A 6,018-nucleotide genomic window follows, 5' to 3' on the forward strand; every position below is an offset into this window, starting at 1 on the left:
AAGCGTGTCTTTGCGTGGATCGTGCAACGGGTAGAAACCCCCTGGACAGGTCAGGCAGAATCCAAGAAAAACATTCACATCTGTGGACACTTCACAGTTTCCAGTTCACCTGGCCGACATGTCTGGAAGAAAACTGGAGCACCGGAGGAGAACCCAACGGAATACTTTGAGGACACGCAGAGTCTACACAGCACAAGCAAAAGCTAGAACCTCACTGCTGTAAATCGACACTGCCAACTATTGATCAACCTTTTGTGTCCTGTTTAACTACTCTATTGATATTCTGTTACGGTTGACTTATCTTGCTAATTACCTTTCAAGACAACTAGATCTTCAGTTATTTCAGGGGGCTGATATGCTGAAGCACAATGCTCATGTACCAAGAGTTTGAATATACTTAAATCGAGCAGATTTAAAGGTCGACTGGAAATAAAATGGAATCCGTTTTATGGGTTAATATGTTACTTGTGTGCTGGGGCAGGTGAGTTATATCTCACCGCAGACTACATGAGGTAAATTCTCCCCATAAAATATTTAATCGCATGAAGTCAGTCTCGTTAAGCTTCTTAAAATGTTTTTTTCTCTCCTTCCCGACCGCAGGTTTAGCAGAGCTTAAAGTCATAGTAATGTCTTTTGGAATGTTAAGATCATAAACTGTAAAATAAAATGTTACATTTCGTTTTTTAAATCAGTTGAGATTTGGAGAGGGTGTTAGACTGCTTCGGCTGCTTTCAACAATAGATTTCAGCGTTATCTTCTCATTATGCACTTTTGTTTCTCTCGGGAACGGACTTCGAAGCTGACTTGCATCAATGTATTCGGCGTGTTTTTCTCTTTTTTTTCTGCTGAGTTTATGTCCATACTGCTTCGGTCTAATTATGCAGACCATGCATCTCTAAAAGCCCCTGTCTGTTAATATAACACTTTTGCTGCCTCTGCTGAAATTATGATTTCGTTGTCAAGTACAGATAAAAAAAAAATGCATACCGCATTCTACAGCTTCACAATCTATCTGTTTGATCCTGCATCTCTGCTCACCATCCTCATTGCAGCCACCTTAATGTACCACGGTCTGCTTCAGGCATTAAAGTGACATTACATAAAGCCTTTATGTAAATCCTCAGAAAAAGGTGACCGGTCAATATTTTTTAATAGATGACGTAAGGTTGAAGGCATGGCATGGTTGGTTGGCTCTGTGTCTGCTCTCACAGCACTCGCTCCTTGTAGCTGACGAGGAAACGCACCGACGACCTTTGTTGGCTTTTGATTATTCCACCCCTTGTGGAGTTTACACACAAACTTTGTTCTTGTTGCTCCATAACCCTTTGGGCAAACACCAACATGGGCCGACTGTCTACCATAAAACGTTCCCATGGCAACCAGACTCTGCCCTGATCAGGTTTGTTTTGTTCCTCTCCCTGTCACACACGTGCACACGAACGCTTTTTAGCCAATTAAGGGCCCAGGAGGTGAATGCGCTCGTGTGCTCTCAAGTACAGATGTTTGTCTCTGCGAACTTGGCAGCGTGCCAGCTCCCAAAATACTGTGCGAACTTTTGATGCATCGCGACGTGTTATAAATTGATATTGTGTATGAATGAGGAGGAGGAGGAATGATTTAGAAACATCTGAGGACTATTCCATTACTGTTTGCAAAGCGTACTTTAAGCGTATTTTAAGAAAGTCAGCAGCTGCAGCATTAGCTGCATTTTCATGGCAGCAATCACTTTGTCAGAGTAAGTGTTACATTTTTTTGAACAGTGGATATCACTTTTGAGTGCCACACTTCATGTATCTTTTAGTGCATGCCAGTTTGTGTCAGTGCAATAGATGGAAATAGCTCATAGTCAAATGTTGGCTGGCTTGTTCCAGTTCTATTCTTTCTCCCTGCAGAAACCACGAACCACAAAATTCTCCAACGGGGCGGGTACGTGGCACAACCTGTAGAAATAAGTCCTAAGCCCAGGAAACATAGTCATGCCGACGTGTTTCACATTTCACCGCAAGAGACATTCTAAAAGTCATTCCAACTTTATGAACTAAAACTAATCAGGGCTGCCTCGCTCCCCAATGTCATGGCAACACCTAACTATGTATCCTCTGTTATCCCAGTCTGTCACAACAAGACACAGAGCACACACAAAACGAGGTACGGTATCAATTAGCATAATATGCTAAAGATGTCCCGAATGATAACAGCGGAAAGCTTCTAAACAGGGTGCAGGCTTGTTGGCTTTCTCTGAATCCACATATTCATTCATGGATTCTTTTTTTTCTGTTCATTCTGCATTCACATGGAGTCTCTAGTGGAAAGAAACATAGTTATCACCAACAAAAGATGCATCCTTACTGGCAAAACCTTACATAACATTACCTCCGCCTCCAGCCGCCTGTGTGGTAATCACAGAATCCGCCACAATGTAAACACACCACAGGTAGAAATAGCCGTGCCGTCTGGGGGATGATTGTGTTATTCTGACAATGAATATGCAGTGTTGTCAATAAAGTTACATACTCTCTCTAACACACTCTTGACGTCCATCCTGCTAGCAAAGCTAGTCCCTCCAGCTTTTCAATGGAACATCTGGCATTTACTCGAAAGAGTCAGTTAAGCCACTTCAAACCACTTTCTTACCCCCCCCCACCTTACCTCTCATTCTCCTCTGCTTTGGTCACCATGACATTCCTGCAGATGTGGTAAGACAAGGATGGGAATAGAAGGATTAATGGGTGTTACATTAAAGGAGTTAGAAAGTAAGGGCTAAGAAATAAGAAAGAGAATAAGAAAGGTGTGAGACAGAGAAAGAGGGGGAAAAGGTACCGTTTCCCAGCTTATTGAGGGGTAGCTACAGTATGTCGGTAATTATAAAACCAGGCTGTTCTCAGTAAAACCAGGATTACACACCCTGCCAAACATCTGCTTCTGATGACACACACAAAGTCATACACTTGCAGTCACCACTCACATGACCATAATGGTCCCATATGTGGGATGAACTAATGAGTGTAATGGCTCTCCAAATACCTCGAGCATTGGTCTGCAAAACGACGCAGCCTACTTCACGTCCCTTATCAGATTCTCCGGTATAATGAAAGTGCGTAACTGTCATCGTGGCCACTTTCTGCAAACTATACTCAAGCACCAAAGAAAAAGTTGATTTTAAAGATCAGCGATATGTTTTTTTGTTTTACCATCGATAATGCTAACACGGTGCTGTTGAACTTTAGTGCAACACTCCTCACTTTGTTTTCATTTAGTAAAGAAATGTTACCTTAAGCAGAGGTGAGACAGAATGGTGCATCAAGCAATTTTTTGCTTCATCAGGCCTTAGTGCTCAGCTTGTTATCGGCTCGAGCCCTGAGGAATCGGTACACTGTCAAACCCTCAAGATTGCTGAGATCAGAATTTATACTCACCATCATGATTATTATCTGGATTTGCAACAACCGTACAATGTCTTAAGGTCTTGTTGAACTGTGTGAATGTGAAATGCCAGTGATTGCAACTTTTACAGTCCGACTCAAATATAACAACTTTTTTAGTGAACAAAACACACCTTAAATGCACTCAGAAGTTAAAAGTCTCTACCAAAAAATAAGCATTGTTGTTAGATATGAATACTCTTCCTAAATCAGTTCTACCTCAGTTTCCTTCTTCCGATAAAAACGATCCGCTAATGTCAGTGTTTCCAAAAAATTTCACCTGACCATACAGTATTTTTTAGATTTTGTACCAAACTTTAGGAGATGATACACCAAAATACAATTCATTTCCAACCCCCCAAAAATAATCACATCACTCCCTCAGCACAACAAAATGAGGTTAGGTCTCAAACTATGATATCTATTTATAATAATGAGCCCTTCATGAAAGGGTTCATACATTTCTAACAAAACATCCTTTCTGCAAATACTGAGTGATTGTTATTGAGAAAGGGCCAAATGTTGCTAATTTTCATATATGCCTTTGCCTAATTTGGTAAATGGCAAAAGGTTGTTTTTAAACCAACATTTCATAATCAGAAGGTAGTACAAAACGTTATTTAACTGAATTCTTCATTTCATTTACATTGATTTCCCCCAAAAGGAGTTCTTTCCTTCTCTCTCTAGTCTACACTAACTGCTGCTGCCCCGTCACCGCTGTGGATTCCTTCTGTTTTCTTGGGCTCCATCATCACCCAGGACCTCCAGTGGGAGCTGAGCATTGGCCCCATCACCAAGAAGGCTCAGCAGAGGTTGTTCTTCCTGAGGCATCTGAGGAAATTCAACTTCAACAAAAAAATGATGGTGCACTATTGAGTCCGTCCGCTGCTCCTCCATCGCCGTCGGGTACCCTGCAGCCACAGCCAAGGACAAAGGGCAGGCTGCAGCGTGTCATCCGCTCTGCAGAAAGGGTGATGAAATCTGCCATCCCTCCAGGACTTGTTCGCTTCGAGGAGCCTGAAGCGAGCTAGAAAGATTGTAGCCGACCCCCCTCACCCCGAACAAAAAACTGTTGGTGTCCCCTCCATCTGGCAGCAGGCTGAGGTCCATCGGGAGTAAAACGTCACGGGTCCCCCTCTGACTGACTCTGACATCCCTTTTTACACCGGTCACTCCCTTCACACTCCACATGTACATACACTTGTCACTTTCACATACACTCACAACACAGTTGAGTAAAGTACGGTTATCTGTTTGCTTGTGCACTTTATTTTATTTTTTATTGTTTTAATTATATATAAATCTCTAGCTTACAGCTTCATATTTCATACTCTAAAATTGTAAATTGAATATGTCATTTTTCCTGTTATTTGTCTTACTGTCCATTGTCTCATTGTCTGGTTGGTGCAATGTCATGCACCAACCACCATGTCAAATTCCTTGTATGTCTAACATACTTTGGCAATAACTGTCCTGATTCCTGATACCTAAATGTTGTGGGCAGATTTTCTGAATACCAACCACAGGATGAGACACTAATCACATGGTTATAGATCCAGAAGTCTCTGAAGCACATCCACCATACCGATAGCACATTTTAGCTTATTTTTCGGTACATCATTCCGTTGCATTCATTGATGTGTGATACAACATTGGTCTATGCCCCTGTTATATTGACTTAGCTTCCTTATCTAGAGGTTTATTTATCTAGTGTACCTCACAAATGGGCTGTCTGTGGCCTGGTCTTTGCACCACATTAAGGCTGACACTGGGTTGTTCTAATCTGTGCCTGCTGCGCTTGAGGGCCTCTGATGCAGCAATTCGCACACAGTTAGGAGTAAAAGAAGGCGATTGCCTCAATCCGCACCGCCGGCACTGACAGTATCAATGACATGCGTTTCTACCTGATTTTGACAGCACTGATCAAAACTGCTGACTCCTAGAATAAATAATCCCTGGTGGAAGCATATTGGTTCAAGACATTTTGTGTCATGTTTTTAAGTGAAAGACTAAGCTCCAGGTGCGTTTATTCTGTTAACAAAGGTGTTAATAACCCCTGATCAAATTAGAACATGTATCCATACAGCACAGTGCCAGTCAAACATTGAATGAGAAGGTGTGTGCAAACTTTTGACTCACACTCTACAACATCAATTTCAGAATGAATAAAAAAAAAGTGTGTAAGTTTCCAAATTGTTCATTTGGAGCTCATCTGTGACAAATGCAGAATATGAGTCACGGTGTGCCGACTGGACTTCCCGCGCGTAGACCCACCGCTGTGTGTACACACTTCGAGTATTGTGCCGGGATCAAAGGCAGATGTGTAAAGTCACGCTGGGAATAAGGATGAAAAGCGAGGCGAATGTTCGGTTTTGGCAAAAAAAAAAACACCTTGGTATTAATGTTGGGGTTATAGTCAGAGGAGAGAGAGAGGGGGGGGGGGGCGTAACACACACAAAGAGCCGGTTCGGAGGTGAAACCATGTCCGTTTCCTCAGTGGATTTCTCCACATCCCGCTGAGCGCCTGACAGAGGGGCTTCTCCGTGATATTTACCACGGGACGACGCACGGCGCTCATTGCGTCGTAATCCGGCGC

This window comes from Pungitius pungitius, chromosome 16, assembly GCF_949316345.1.
Source record: "Pungitius pungitius chromosome 16, fPunPun2.1, whole genome shotgun sequence".
Lineage (NCBI taxonomy): Eukaryota > Metazoa > Chordata > Actinopteri > Perciformes > Gasterosteidae > Pungitius > Pungitius pungitius.